At 35.9% G+C, this 15930-nt stretch overlaps 1 long non-coding RNA gene across 1 annotated transcript; it reads left to right on the top strand.

Annotated features, from left to right (window-relative positions):
• The first annotated feature begins 1594 nt into the window (after positions 1–1594).
• Positions 1595–15319, top strand: LOC129145180 (uncharacterized). Its single transcript, XR_008550371.1, has 3 exons — positions 1595–1614; positions 12130–12221; positions 15271–15319. It is a non-coding gene; the product is annotated as an uncharacterized LOC129145180 (long non-coding RNA).
• The last annotated feature ends 611 nt before the right edge of the window (positions 15320–15930 follow it).

The following is a 15930-nucleotide window of genomic DNA, read 5'->3' as shown; positions in this document are numbered from 1 at the left end:
CCAGAGCTGGGAACAGAACAGGCAGACTGATGAAATACACTGCTGAGGGGAGCAGCGGGCGGCAGGAGAGGTCTGCGCGCCATGTGGGACCCTCCTCTGGTGGCCGGTGAGGAGCCAGGAATCAAACCAGCGCAGCAGAGGCTGCGGGCAGCTTCGCAACCCAGCGCTCAACCGCTGCACCACGGGGAGGACCAAATTTGGTCAATTCTTAAATAAGAGAGAAAGAAGGCTTTAGCAAATTACAGTTCAATAGTCAAGACTTCTAGAAAAATCAGAAATCACTGCCTAAAACTTGACATATTTTGACTTCTTGTCTTATATAGATATTATATTCAGGTATCCAGACTTACACTGATAGAGTAAAAATGTACAGTTTGCTAGCACTCCTCTATATGTAAATTGCACCTCTTCGATAGGTGTCAGGTTTTTGGCAGACAAAATATAGTCCGCTGATTGAATCCAATAATGCAAATTCAAATGAAGTTTTTTTGCTGACAACGTGAACCCCTGAAGCACAGGAGTTTGTGACAATAGTCAAACAAAGAGATTATTAGATATTTCATGGACTCAGCTAGATTTCCTAGTTAGTCTTTTATGCAGAAGGCCAAGCAAGAGAATATTTGCTGTTTAACTCTGATATAAAAGAGAAATTTTATTTAGTGTCAGTAGTGTGTATGAAACCAGAAATAAGTATATCACAAGAGAGTTAGGAAATTTTCTGATTTGTGAGTCAGAACAGTAGCTTTCTGCTCCTTGAAATGCAAAGGAGTGTTTTAGTCAATGAACAGAGCTAACCCACACTTAGAGAGGCTTTTTTGTACTTTGTGGGAGTTCATGTTTTTAGAAAACATTTATCCAATCTTGCTGTCGCAGCTGAATTAGACTCTATCCTGGGAGAAACAAATCTTAGTTTTGCTGGTGCTCTAGGTTTTGTTTTTAACTTAAAAATTAATTTTTAATATGCTGCAAAATATTTAAGGTCGACACAATATGTGTTTCAGACATATGAACCAATTTTACACACAATGAGATTAAATAAGGTTCGAGAGGATATCGGCAAATGCACGCATACAGAGGTTGTGCAAGAGGGCATTTGGTTCCATTTGTGTAAATGGTTGAACATAAACAAGAGGGAAGGTCCACCAGGAATACTAGAGCCCACCCGAGACCACATTTATGTTTCTTGGTTATAAATATTTTAGCTTGTTGAAAAATAGCAGTTTAACAAACACGAACAGAGAAAGTTGTCTCACACAGCCTTACACGTGGAAAATTACTTTGAATAATCAGCTAATTCAAAACACTGTTACGTAAAACAATGCAAATGAATATGTCTGGAGAAGTCCTTGATCTTCCTGTAGGTGCTGTCAAATTCATTCCAAAGTATGTGCTGAAACCAAAAATATTAGTGTGGGACTTTAAGTACTAAAAGCTATGTAGATGACATAATAAAGAGATTTACATAATAAAAGAAGGAACACAGAGAAAAATAAGAAAAAAAAAAGCAGAGCATGGGGGTGGATGAGACCTAACAGGGGAAGTTTGATAATGTGCTAGATAGAGCATTGTTAGGATTGCAGTTGATGAGTAAAGAAAAGAGTTTCAGAAATTTTAGTAAGTATTTAATGAAGACTTTAGATTCATTCATTCATTTATTGCTATTCAATTCTTTTTCATTCAGATAGTGGGTGCTTTAGCCCTTTGAGTCAGTAGGATTAAAAAAAAAATTGTAGAAGACTTGCCTTCCATCAAAGGTATTTGCAACTTAAGAAAGCAATGTTGACCCTTAGCTCCTTATTTTTAAATTATTTTATAACATTGTTAATAATGATGAATATCTACAATTTCAGTCTATATATCATTGTCTTCATCTATATGTAAATATAAATCTATACATAGTTATAGATATACCATGTGTCAAGGACTGTAGTAGCCACTTTGCACTTAAATTTATTGTTATGATCACCCTACAAGGCAGGGGGCTCCCTAGTGGCACAGGGGTTAAATAAAGACAGAAAGCTATCAAGCTATCCCCAGCCACTGAGACCTGAGTTTGATCCCTGGGCAGGGAGCTGATGGATTTGGCACAGCAGACCTCTCCTGTCTCGCTCGCTGCTCCCCTCAGCAGTGTATTGCAGTCAGTCTGTTTGTTTTGTTCCGCACTCTGTCTCTGGTGAATCCTCTCTCACACACACACACCCATCTCGGCATACACCCCAGTTCTTGTATGCATAAATAAATAAATCTTAAAAAAACACCCTACAAGGCAGAAAATATTATACTTATCATCAATAAATGATAAGAAGGATAGATGAGGAAAAAGATTTTTAAAAAATTACCTAACTTACATCAAATCACAAAGCAGAATGCAAGATCTTAACCATTTGACTATGTTTTCTGGGACAATCTCTATGAAATTCAGAGGGATATTGTAAAGTAACAAGAGGTTAAATACCATGAGGTCCCATGGAAGAAGTTCATTAAAGCAATAAAGGGACAAGTATGTTAAAGGACTACAACTCAAAGTGCCTGGACACTTAACTCATGCAACTTTTGAGATCTTATTTAACCTTCCATGTTATTCATTCAATTACTTCATTTATAAAATGGACTAATAATAGCACCTACTTTATAGTCTTGTTTTGAGAACTAAATAAATTGATAAGTCAACTATGAAAAATTTAAAAGAGTTCACATATAAAGTGAGTACTGCATGGTACTTACAGCTTGTAATATCAAATGTCACATTTTTCTGCTTTGTTTATGATGTTAAATAAAAGATATAAATGTTTGCTATTCCACACATAGCATAAATGAATTTTGAACATTGTCTCTGGAATCATCTAAATGACCTAGTGCTAATATAAATTATATTCCCTTGGATTGAAAAAAAAAAATAAAGCCTATTATTATTGGTTGTTAAAGTAACTAGTATCTCTGCTACAACTGCATGATAATTATATTGACAAGGACAAGTGGATGTCAGATTGTTACCTTAAAGTACAGCTCTTACCCTGTCAATGACCACCCATTCATTATAAAACAGTGTATTTCATACACACTTCTAGCTCCACAAAATTTCGTGATGCACATTTCATGGCTGCTCCTGGATTCCCTTAAATATCTTGATCCCTTGAAGAATCTTGTTCTCATATGACAATGGTGTTCAAAATTACATTAAATTCAAATCTTCAAGAGCTCAGTGAAATAAGTCAGAAGGAAAAAGAAAAATATCAGATGGTTTCACTTATAGGAAGAAAATAGGGGAACCAAATAAGACATCAGGGGAAAAAAAATAACAATACAAATAAAAACATAAAAAAAAGACAATTATAAATCAAAGACCTCCTGCAGGGGAGAAGGAGGGAGAGGGATCAGGTGGAGGGAGGGAGGAGCACAGCGGACTGTGGTGATGGTGCATGGGTGCATTGGTGAAGGAAATTCTATGGGGACTACACCTGGGATAGGGGAAGCAAAATTGTTTAAAAATGAACAATGATGTAAAAAATAAATAAAAAAAAAAGATAATGCCATATATCTATTACATATATGTTGGGTTTTCAAAACACATGCTGGCCTACAATATGTTACCTCCATATTAAAGTTCAGTAGTAGGTTCCCCTTCTGTGTTTTAGAGAAATTCTTGGGGGTATATTATGGTTTCTTAATTCTAGGCTAAGTCAAGAACATTATTGTTATTATTTTATTAGTCATCCTAAATAGGTTTACAAGTCTGTAATCCTATAGTATGTTTCTATATGCCTTATCGGACGTGTCTTTCTCCACCTTGGATGACTTGCTCTTTAATATTCTATTCTGCTCTAGGCCTGTTGTATCAGAATGGCATTTAAAATACTCATAAACACACTGGAATACCAACTCCATTTCCTTCCCATTCTCTTAATGTTGCTCTATGTCTCTTAATATTGCTTTAACTTTTTGTCTGTTTCTCACTCTTTGTTTGATCTTCATTTAATCAAGCTGACTGTTTGTAAGCTTTATGATAAGTACCAGCTATTAACAGAAATAAAAAAGAAAAAGAATTTGTATCTGCTGCCACCAAAGTACTAAAAAGCTAGAAGGGTGAGAGAAGACAATACAAAATGAAAAGTAGGTTTTTTTTATAAAGATTTATTTATTTATGCATACAAGAACTGGGGTATAGGCCAGAGGTGTGGGGGGGGGGTGAGAGGATTCACCAGAGACAGAGTGGGGAACAGAACAGGCAGACTGACTGAAATACACTGCTGAGGGGAGCAGTGGGGGAGCTAGGAGAAGTCTGTTACGCCAGACCTCTGGCACAGCTCCCTGCCCAAGGATCAAACTCGTTCTGCAGTGGCTGTGGAGACTTTCATAGGTTTTGCCTTAATCCCTTGCACCACCAGGAAGGCCTGAAAAGCAGTTTTGAAAAATAACATGGTCATTTTTTTTTTTTTAACAATTTACATTTATGTTTATAATTACATTTTTTTTATTACCATATGTAGAAGAAAAACTTTTAACAGGTCAGTTTAAAGATGAGGTTTGCTTTTCTTTTGTATATACTACAGGAAAAGTAGATGGTTAGATAATCACTAATTTACTTCATGAAAGAAAAAAAAAAGAATGTAGTTAAATTATTAAACAACATCTTCAAGACTGGTTAAAGGTAATTAGGCCCCTCCCAAGATTAACAGTGCACTGAGGAAGTGGGTGGCTGAGTTCTCAAAAGTGGACTTAGTCTCATTAAAATTTATTTGAAAATTAATTAAGCCTTTTATCAGGAATGATAATTTTTCCTAAAAAGGATTTGTAAATTACAACTTGAACAAAGTTTCTTTCCTAGGCCAAGTTTGGGTCAATTTTTCTCCTTTCACATTAAGTTTGTGACAATTAGAATTGAAGGTCTGAATAAGGGATTACTAATTGCCTATTATGAGGAAAGAAAGGAAGGTCAATAAATCTCAGTCAAAAATTACTTCTGAGATAAAAGGATTTATCAGCAGTAGAAAAGGAATACTGCCATAATTTGAATCCTTGATAAAATGGCGCAGATGAATGGGCCAGTAGTTTACCGCTTAAATCAATCTAAAAGTTCTGGCCTGGCAGAACTCTGTGGAATGGAATGCTGATAATAGAAAGTGGCTTGTATAGAAACCCAACTTGGATGTGAGGTGCTGTAGGGAACTGAGCCCACTCATAAAAGGCTATACAATTTTCAGTGGCATTAAGGACTTGCACAAAAGCCAGGATCTTATTTTTTTTTAATATTCACACATATTATTTCTATTAACACACACATACACATATTTATATACATATATAAATATACATTTAAATACATATATGTATTAAATATAGATTTCACATATATGTATTAAATATATGTATTTAATACACACATATATACATATTTATTTTTGCATAGAAGAACCAAGGTGTAGGCCAGAGACGCGGAGGGTCAGAAGATTCACCAGAGACAGCATGAGGAGCAGAACAGGTGGATTTACTGAAATACATTGCTGAGGGGAGCAGCAGTGAAGACAGGAGTGGTCCACAGCACCATATGGGTTAGCTCCCTGGCCAGGGATGGAACTCAGGCCTTCGGAGTGATAGCACTGAGACTTAACCCCTAGGCCACCAGGAAGTCCCGAAACATGAGATCTTTAAGGATGTAAAGAGAGAAGAAATGTTAAGAATAAACATTAATTTTTAAACTCTACAGTAAGAAGTATGTATATTAGAAAATCTTTCTCCCTCCCTTCTTCCCTGCCTGCTTTCCTTCCTTTCTTGTTAGCTATAGACCATCGGAATAAAGGTCACTTCCTTAAAAAATAAAAATGACCTAGTTGAGTCAAGTGATTATATGAATAGTCCAGGGCTAAGAAGGTGGATTTCCTAAAATATAAACTATCACTTAATAGAAGGGTGGAAATTGTGAGATAATTAAGATGGAAAGTTATAATGGGGATGATTAGTGAATTCTATCTTCTGTTAATAAAAATGTTGATGCTGACATTCATGTGTTTCTATTTAGAATTACATAAACTTTAAAAATTCCATAAACTGTCTTGACCTTTGGAACTTCTGTTTGTAATCTTTGCTATTCCAAATAATTGTTAGTTTTGTTTGTCATATTTATTTTGTTGTTATTTTTGTTTGGATCTTGGTATTGATTAACAGTAAAAGCTTTGGTAGACAGAATTAACCAGAGAAAATAGTACTGAAAGTGAATAGTGAATAATTGCCTTTTAGGTAGTATCTAATTTAATCCTGGAAACTACCTTATGAAGTAAATACATTACAATTTCTAGAAGTCCATGTGGACAAGGAAATTTAAACAAATTACTCAAAGTCACAAAGAATAGCTGACTTTTATGCAAATAGAGGTTCATTTTTTTAAACTTCAAAATCTAAACTGCTACCACTATTCCTTCTGTGCAACCATTGAATCTTGAGCTTTACTCTTTCTTACCTTTGCCATTCTTTAATTTAGTAATTGTGGACAATTTATTGACTATCTCTGATATACTATCAGAGACTATCTCTTTCCATGACTATCTCCAGACTACTTCTTCCATGCAATGTACCCAAATTGAGGTCTCATTTCTTCAAAGCATCTGTGTCCATCCTGGACATTCAGTAATACTAGTTTCTTTTTATTCCTAAAATGTTTATCACTGGAGAAGCAAAGAACAGGAGAGCTAGAGAGATAGCACTTTCTCTAATTTGAAGCCAGGTTTAAGGTTGTAATCCCCAAGGAAAGAAAATGTGTTGACTCTTTAGGAGAAGGGAAAGTCAGCTGACAAAGAACATGGACTTGAAAAGTAATCTTAAGAATAAACAGCACAACAGTAAGATCATATAAACGCCAAAGGTATGTGGCCTCATGGCTTTGAACTCAATATTCTTTTGCTTTGTGCTTTTTCTTGGAATAATCTGTAATGCCTCATAATCTTGTTGAAAGGACTATTGTGAGAATGGAAGTATAAACCAGTGGGAGGTAGTTATGATTTTTATATTGTCCTTTGGTACTCAGACTAGAAACTCCCCATAAAAAGCAGAATTATAACTCCACAAGTGTTTCCATGGTAATTATGTTAAAGGAAGGATAGAAAAGAAAATCTCATAGAACCGTCAGGAAGGAAATGTGAAGAGATCTAAATCAAAGCACTAGAGTTAGTACCCTCCTCATTTTTTCAGGGAGTAGATGCTTATTAAATATTTATTAGATTGAATTGAAAATAATGTTGTGACTGCCATTGCTTTTTTAGTGTTCAGTGTGTGAGATAACTGAGTGGATGACAGGAAGCATGGGAAAGCTCTTTTGCATAAACCAAAGTGCAGTCTAAGTAGGAGTCACAATTATAAATTATTTCAATCATTTTTTTTAGACTTTTGAGCATATACTAGTGGTGAGGATAAGGAAATTAATACAGATTTGATCCTAAAATTAATACATTTACATAAAAGCAAGTGTCAATAAATTGTCTTGGAAATGGAATAATAATTATCAAAAGAAAGGACTTGGAGTGTGTTTTCTGAGTGTCCTTTCAGTGGTGCACTGGACATTCTTTACCCGCTTGGGGTTATCTGATTATATAACAATGTGCACCTTTGGGGGTCTCTTATATCAGGGAAGATCTTCTTTACAACTCTGTAAGCTACCTTGTAGAAAACTGACAATAATGCAGATATTTCCTGTCCATAGAAATGCAAATTAATTTGGCCTGTCTTGGTGGCGCAGGCTGTTGAGCACAGCGCTGTGAAGCTGTCCTCAGCCTCTGCAGCGCCAGTTTGATCCTGGCCAGCCAGCGAGGGTCCCACATTGTGTGGCAGACCTCTCCTGTCTCACCTGCTGCTCCCCTCAGCAGTGTATTTCGTCAGTCTGCCTGTTCTGTTCACCATTCTGTCTCTGGTGAATCCTCTCACCCACCCGCGCATCTGGCCTGTACCCGGTTCTTGTATAAATAAATAAATAAATCCTTAAAAAATAAATGCAAATTAATTTTATCCTAGAGAATAGAAAACCTCTAAAACATTTTCATTTGAACCAATTTTAACATATTTTTTGTTTGCTCACAAATTAACGAGCTAAATAAAAACCTGGATAGGTGTTCAGTTTATGACTGATGGCAGTCGTGATTTTCCTTCTTGAAAGTCTACTTTCACAGAAAGGAAAAAAAACCCGAAATATCTCTCAGGTGCCCTGCACTGGGTTGAGCCATGTGACTTATGCTAGCTCACTGAATATTTGAAACAGCTACACAAGGGAAAATTCCTTGTGGAGTCTTTATATACTCATGTTAAAGAAAAACTTATTTGATGACTCTTGATAAAATAGAGAAAGGTAGACTTGATTCATGGCCATTGCTACAAATGTAGGACCCATTGCAATGGGGTTTTGCAATGATGAGAGATTGAGCTCAAATCTGAATACAACAAAGAAAACTGGGACTTGATAACCAAGGAGGAGGGTGGGGTCTGTGGATTGAAAATTACTGAAAGGAACCATTACAGATAAGGGGGGATTTGGGCTCTGGCTAATCTTACCTAATGGAATTCTTGCTGATGGCAGCCAAGGTGATCAGACATCTCTTGGGGGTTGGTTGAGAATGAGGAACCCAATGATCAGCTATCAAGCATCATCAGCTACTCAAGCTGACAACCTAACTCAAGCTGACAACCTAACTAGTTGAGAAGAGAGTTCAGAAGAGCTTGACTAGAGTTTGGTCAAAAAAGAGAGTCTTTGCATTGATTATAATTCTGAGGTTTCAGGAACCTCAAATATTTGTGAAGCTATCTATAAAAGTTTAACAGGGGTCCAACTAGTAAATAATTAATAGAAGTGAACTGAAATTATTAAACATTTAAACATGCAAAAATGTTTAAATATCTACATTTTAATATTAACTTATAATGTGTCATTATGATCTATATTAATATATATCATGATGTAACTATTATTGAGAGAAAAATTCATCTTTTTATAAACTGGGACTATTGATACATGTTTCCAAAAATCGACATTGAAGACATTTTGTAACATACTATTTAAACTGAAAATGCTCTGAAGTTTCTTACTGTGTGAAATACTTGAAAATTTTTGCTCCTAGTCTTTTTAAGGAAGAAAAATTATATCTTAACATTATACTTACTTTGCTTTCATTTAAACAGTCAACTAGTAGCAAAACAAAACAACAACAAAACATATTTTTTAAGTAATAATACTAGGAAAATAATTTTAAAAATACCAAAAATAAAATATCTTGAAATTTAACATATTTGTGTAAAATATTACAGATCCCATTTTTTTCCTGCATGGGAGGGAATTACAAACCATGACCACACCTGTTTTTAGACCTCCTGACTCTTAGACCATTCTCAGATTTTCTGTGTATCATGACCATAGATATAAGGACACAACCTTTCTCATACCATTTGAAAATAAACACTGGTTACCATAGGAAGGACAAGTACACAAAAGACAGTAAACAGTATGAGTGTGTATTCTCACCCCATCCTTGAACACTAAGATTAGTGAAAGGTAGGGGCCAAAATATGCAAGCCTGTATGGCTTCAGATTTGGTATTCTTCGTGTATTAGCACAGGCCAATAACAATATAGTTGCTTCTATGACAAGTGGTCCTTAAATTATCCATTATTATTAAACTAAAGAGTGTATTTTGGCACAACAAAACCATTTTAAAGTTAAATGGGTCTAGGATTTATTTATTTTTTTCTTGCCTAAAAGAACTGGGATGTAAGCCAGAGGTATGGGCGGCGCTGGGGGAGGGTGAGAGGATTCACCAGAGACAGAGTGAGGAGCAGAGCAGGCAGATTTACTAAAATACACTGCTGAGGGGAGCAATGGACATGACAGGAGAGGTCTGCTGTGACAGACCAGGGCTGGGACTCAGACCATAGTCATAATAGTGCTGAAGTTGAACCCCTAAGCCACCAGGGTGGCCAAGGTCTAGAAACAATTCTGTCTCTGTCTTTTATTTACATTGCTTACAATTTCTAACCTACTGAAGCCTCTTTCCTTATCTGTGGAATTAATAGGACATGCCCTTTCTCAGGATGCTGTGAAAGTTACATTAGAAGCGATATTTGTTACATTTCACTGAGAGTTGATTCTGAATGGTAGCTATCATAAATACAATATAAAAATCAGGTTTAGTCCCGGCCAGAAACAGTTTTGCTGGCTTTTAGTGATCAAATGCTCTTTGGTATGGTGTTGGGACCTCAGTAATTACTGTATCTAGAAGGGGGAAAAATGGTGTAAGTGAAACATAAATGTTGAAGTTAATAGTGGAAGAGAATGGCCAAAGGTGATGTTTTAGATAAATATGAGCCAGCATGAAGAACGTTTTAAAAATCTAGATTTTTTTTCTGGGAGGAAATATGGGAAATGTAATGAGCAGTTGACCTCCTGTTAAAAATAACCACCTGTTGAGCCTCCCCGGTGGCACAGCGGTTGAGCGCTGGATTGCAAAGCTGCCCACAGCCTCTGCAGCACCGGTTCGATCCCCGGCTGCTCCCCGGCCACCGGAGGAGGGTCCCACATGGCGTGCAGACCTCTCCTGCCGCCCGCTGCTCCCCTCAGCAGTGTACTTCGGTCCTTCTGCCTGCTCTGCTCCCCGCTCTGGCTCTGGTGAATCCTCTCACCCTCCCGTGCTTCTGACTGCACCCACTGCTTGTATAGATAAATAAATAAATAAATAAATATTTTTTAAAAAAGTACTGACAGGCTGCCTGTGAGGGCGTTTCAGGTTTGCCTGTATTTTAAAAAAACACAAAACAAAAAACTACCTGTTTTAGGAGCCCCTTCTAAAAGCAAGAAGGATAATATAGTTCGAGGTTTTATGTATATACCATGGGAAAATTTACCACCTGGGAAATTTCCTGAATCACACCCATTCATGATAACCTCTTTTGTGTATATGTAGAAGAACTGGAGTGTAAGCCAGAGGTATGGGAGTGGGGAAGTGAGAGGATTCTCACCAGAGAGCAGAGAGTGAGACAGGAGAGGTCTACTGTGCCATATGTGGGTTAGCTTCCTGGCTGGAGATCAAACACAGGCCATAATGGTGACACCACAGAGACTTAGCCCCTAGGCTACCAGGGAGGCCTGCACAATAACATCTTTTTAAGTATGAAGTTAGAACATAGTACCACAAGCTCAGGGTTACACTGGCTCAGTCAAGTTATGCAAAGATTGAATTTTGAAGTGATTGTATTAATCTTAGTCCTTGGCTTAATGACCATTATTATTAAATAGCAGGTTCACATTGTCATGCTTGTTAGCATCAGAGGGCTTCCAGCGTCCCTGGTCACACACTATTGGGATCTTAATTTCGTGTTTTGTTGGCTCAACTTTGCCAGGCGTAGCAGCCCAGTTTAGGAAAAGATCATGGAACATTCAGTTTCTCTTTCTGGAATTTAAAATTAAAATAAGGACCTCCCTGGTTGCTCAGGGACTAAAGTCTCAGTGCTATTCAGCTATTGCCACCTACTGTGGTATGAGTTCAAACCCCAGCCAGAGAGCTAACCCACATGGCAAAGCAGACCTCTCCTGTCTTGCCCATTGCTCCCCTCAGCAGTGTATTTCAGTAGATCTACCTGTTCTGCTCCCTTCTCTGTCTCTGGTGAATCCTCTCATCCTCCTGTACCTCTGGCCTACACCTCAGTTCTCGTATGCATAAATAAATAAAGTAAATCTTTAAAATGGAAATAAGTGAATAATTTGTTATTTACCAATAGGCAGACATATTAAGAGACAAAAGAAGCAAAGGGACAGGTAAGCTAGATCCAAATAAATCTTTTTAATGAGCACAACACTCATAGTCATACTCCATGTTCTGATTTTGTAATATGTCACATACTCATTACAGGTCTGCTACATGCAGTTCTTGCTGTGAATGAGGAGTGTTGTTCAAAAATACATGTGCATATTTATCTATTGAATAAAACTCATTAAGTAAGGCAATAAGTAAGTTTCAATGTGGGATATTTCAAACTCAGCCTTGTTTAACTTTAAAACTTCTATGTTTCCTCCTAAATCATCATCTTTCTTGCCTATGTAGACCAATTCTACGTTTCCACATCATTTTCATCAGTTTTGTTATTTGTTGTTTTCATTTTCAGAATCTTTGAACTAGTAAAAATCACATGCAGGTGGTTTATCTGCATTGCCTTCATATTGGATAAAGAAACAATTCCTGCAATATGGAAACTAGGTAAATTAGATTTGTCTTCTGGAACCTCATGTGGTCAATCAATCAGAAATAGCCATAATTTTTAGATCCATGTGATGCTATGCCCTTAGCTCCAGTTCTATCAAGAGTTTTTACAGAAATCAGAGGTATTTAAGTTAGTAGGTACCCATGAAAATAAACCTTCTACACATGAAAAGCTAAAGCAATTATGAAATTAAGGAGGTCAGCATGACCATGTGCTGGCCCACAACTGGTATTACAGTTATTTATTCCATCACCTTTGCCTTTCAACATTTCTGTTTTGAAAGAGTACTTGAAGCACAGCATTTTTGTCCTTAACATAGCTATCCTTTAGAAATCTGCTCCACGGGACTCAGAATCAAAAAGAAAATTCTCTGCAGTGCAATTGGGACAAATTGTTTCTTGCAAAATTGTATGCTAAAAAGAGTACCACTTCTTATATTAAGTAGTGTGGAGATAGTGGGACATATTCAAAATACTGAAGGAACGATTTTACATTGATAATTTTCACTGTAATGAATACCTCAAGGGATGCAAATTTTATAGTTGTATCTCACTGACCTATAATAGATTCCAGGGTAAGAAGGCACATCCAGAACAAAAGAATTTAACATTGATTGTTAATTTTGTTTGCGGTCCCTTTGCACTGGGTAGATGAATACCAGTTCTCATTTTTTCCCCTCTTGTTCTGCTAAACAATGACCTCTGTAACCTGAAAGAAAATTAGTAGTGTGCAAGAAAAACATTTTTTAATGATCTTGAAAAAAGGTTAATTACCTTAACAACCAGAACTGTGCATATCTTCCCCAAACCCCTTTTAATTCCCTTTGCTGTTGTACATTATTTGTCAGATATTTACATCTCAAATGATTCCTTTTTTTTTTTCTCAAAAAGAACAAACCTTTCTTTTTTTACTTAGACTTTGGGTTTAGCTTTCATTTATTTTATTACACAAATAAGATCCATGATATTTGCAAAATTTGTTGATATTCTTTTAGCATTTATCTTAAATATAAAAAAATAAAACTATGAAAGGTATTGCCACATGTTTCACTTGAAAAATAAAATATTTAATTTTATTAAGAAGGAACCATGTCATTTTCTTTTCTGTATCCAATTGTTTCTTAATGTGCTATTAAAATCATTTTAATATGTTTTTCAAAAATCTAAATTGCAGTGGGATTTCTTATATTATTGGAGTTCCTAGGAGCAGTATTTTAAAGATCATGAAGCTTTCCTGTTTCATATGTCGACCAACAGAATGTACTCCAAGCAGTTTTATCAGTGATGTACTTTGAACACTGTCTCTGTTTCCACATTGCAAATCAAGCCTTTTATCTATTGGCTGCCAAAATGTGAACATGACTTTTGGCTTAGAATTCATTTTAACTCAATTTTTCCCTTTGTTTTAAGTTTCTATTTCTTCTCTTCTCAAGGATATTTTCTACATAAAATTCTTTTAGCTAAATGTGCATGTGTTTTACCAGACCAGGTTCTTGGATAAAAACTATTTCTACATCGTATCAGAAACTATGAATTAAAGAGTGAGATTTCTGTGGATTGAATAGTTATGTGTTCTACATAATGCCAAACATCTAAAATTCTTTGAGTTAGTAAAAATCCAGATGGGTTGGCATTGTGAGGGCAAAACCTCTGGAAAACTGACAGAAATTTTAAGTTTTTTAAATTTTTTGTTGGTTGTCTGCTACCAATCAATTATTCAATCAGTCATCATCATCAATACTCTTTCTTAGCTATTTATTGAACACAAATCAGATTATGACACTGATTTATACATTAAGGACATATGTCAGCACAAGAACAAGTTCTTTTTTCTCAAGAGATTATAGTTGATATGGGGATGCTAGATGTAGTGTTAAAAGCAAAAAATTAAAATTAAAATAACATGATGCAGAACAGAAAATGCATTCTGTGAGTTTGAAATAGGAAGTCTTGAGGAGACAGTTTTCCACGCATCATTTTTATTTCTGTGTATACAGAGGCACTAATCCTCTTTGTTCCATATTATCTTTTTACTAATGTTTGTAGAATGTGAAAATTACAAGGTAGGTCAGTGTGTCCTGTAGGGCAAGGAGCGGGTTTGTGTGTTGCTCAGTATGACAAAGATAATATTCCCATCATTCAAAGATTAGGCACATTTGCTTGTAATACCTTATAGAAAGTTAGGGCTCCTTAATTTAGGGTTCCTCAACTGGGATTCAAACAGCTCAATGCCAAGCATACACCTTGACTACTTCTTGTCATCCTATAGGATTTGAACAAGGGAACTGGTGTGAACACTCTGAGTCATCAGTAACTTTTCTTAGAATTTAGGGTGAAGTCAAACCTCACATAACAAATGAGGGGGGAGGTGGTGAAGCCAAAGGTATAATTAGCTAATTTATCCTGTGAATTTGAAATTAACAGGGCATATGCAAAAGAAAGGGGGATTTAAAAAGTTCAGTAACTTCCAAAGATGCACTTAGTTTTTTATTTCACTTGGATTATATGAGTATAATTCACAACGAGGAATCTCTTATTTCTTTGCCCAAAACTTTGTAAAGATGGTAATTTTTAATTGGAAATCATATAGTCAATTAGATTATTTCTCCATATATTTATTCTCTCAGTAGATTTTTGGTTAGCAGTGTTAGATATCATCTTGTTTCAGTACAGAAATGTGTATAGCATAGCTTTGAAATTATGGCAACACGTACTGAAGAGAGGTGCCTATTAAGAGATTTAATCGTGGGAATGCTTATGTTCAATAAAAGTTATCAAAAGGCATTATCATAATGAGGAACTTCAGCACTACTCAAGTGCAGCACCTTATGAATTATGCTAAGCTATTTTTGAACTACAATGCAACACTAAATTAGGTTCTTCTTTCGTTTAAAAAAATTAAAGCATAATCAGTTACTATTCTCTGCTCATTTCTAATTTCTACAATGCTGCCTTGATTTTGTAAATCTACAAAAATCATGTCTTTTCTATACTCCCTTTTCCTGTTTTAATGTCACCTTACATCATTTTCACTTTTTTTTTCCAGCCCTGGCTTATGAAACCAACTGACACTGGTAATAATCCTTCAGGGTGAAACCCAGCAAATGCAATTGCCATTTTTTAAAGTCAGACTAGTCTTGCAAACATGTTTCCTCCACTTAGTAAAAATAAAAGGGATAGAACAGAAAAAGGAGATCATGTGTATCTTAAAATAACAACAACCATATGACAGTTTCAGGCCTGTGTTTGGAAAATTTGCATAGATCCCATTAAGTCTGCTTGAGCTCCACTTTCAAATTTTGATGTTGCCAGTCAATTTGCAGAGGTCAATAATATCTTTTTCTATATGCAAGTTTTCTATAATTGTACCTCAATAACTGACAACTGGCCCTGATAAAAAGACAAGAAAGACGAGTGTTTGTTGCAAGAAAACATCAATATATGGCATTTCATAGACAGGAGTACTCTGGAAAGACTGCTATTTTTGGACCATTAGCATCAAGTCAAGGTTTCAGATGATAAATTCAATTAAAGTGGAGTTGACTAAGTGATCTAAAATACTGTGCATTAGGAGCAATGCACAAACATGGAGTTCATTAAATGGCAGTATCAATGTGATCACCTTTTAGTAACATAATCAATTTGCTGGGCTTTGAATAGTAGTGGTGGTCAGACTAAATTAAACTTAATGTACATTGACCAAGTA

The sequence above is a fragment of the Talpa occidentalis genome, unplaced genomic scaffold (genome assembly GCF_014898055.3).
Source record: "Talpa occidentalis isolate TD23 unplaced genomic scaffold, MPIMG_talOcc4v2.1 talOcc4.9, whole genome shotgun sequence".
In the NCBI taxonomy this organism is placed as follows: Eukaryota; Metazoa; Chordata; class Mammalia; order Eulipotyphla; family Talpidae; genus Talpa; species Talpa occidentalis.
The sequence above is the reverse complement of the archived record's forward strand: the minus strand, read 5'-3'. Positions and strand labels throughout refer to the sequence as shown.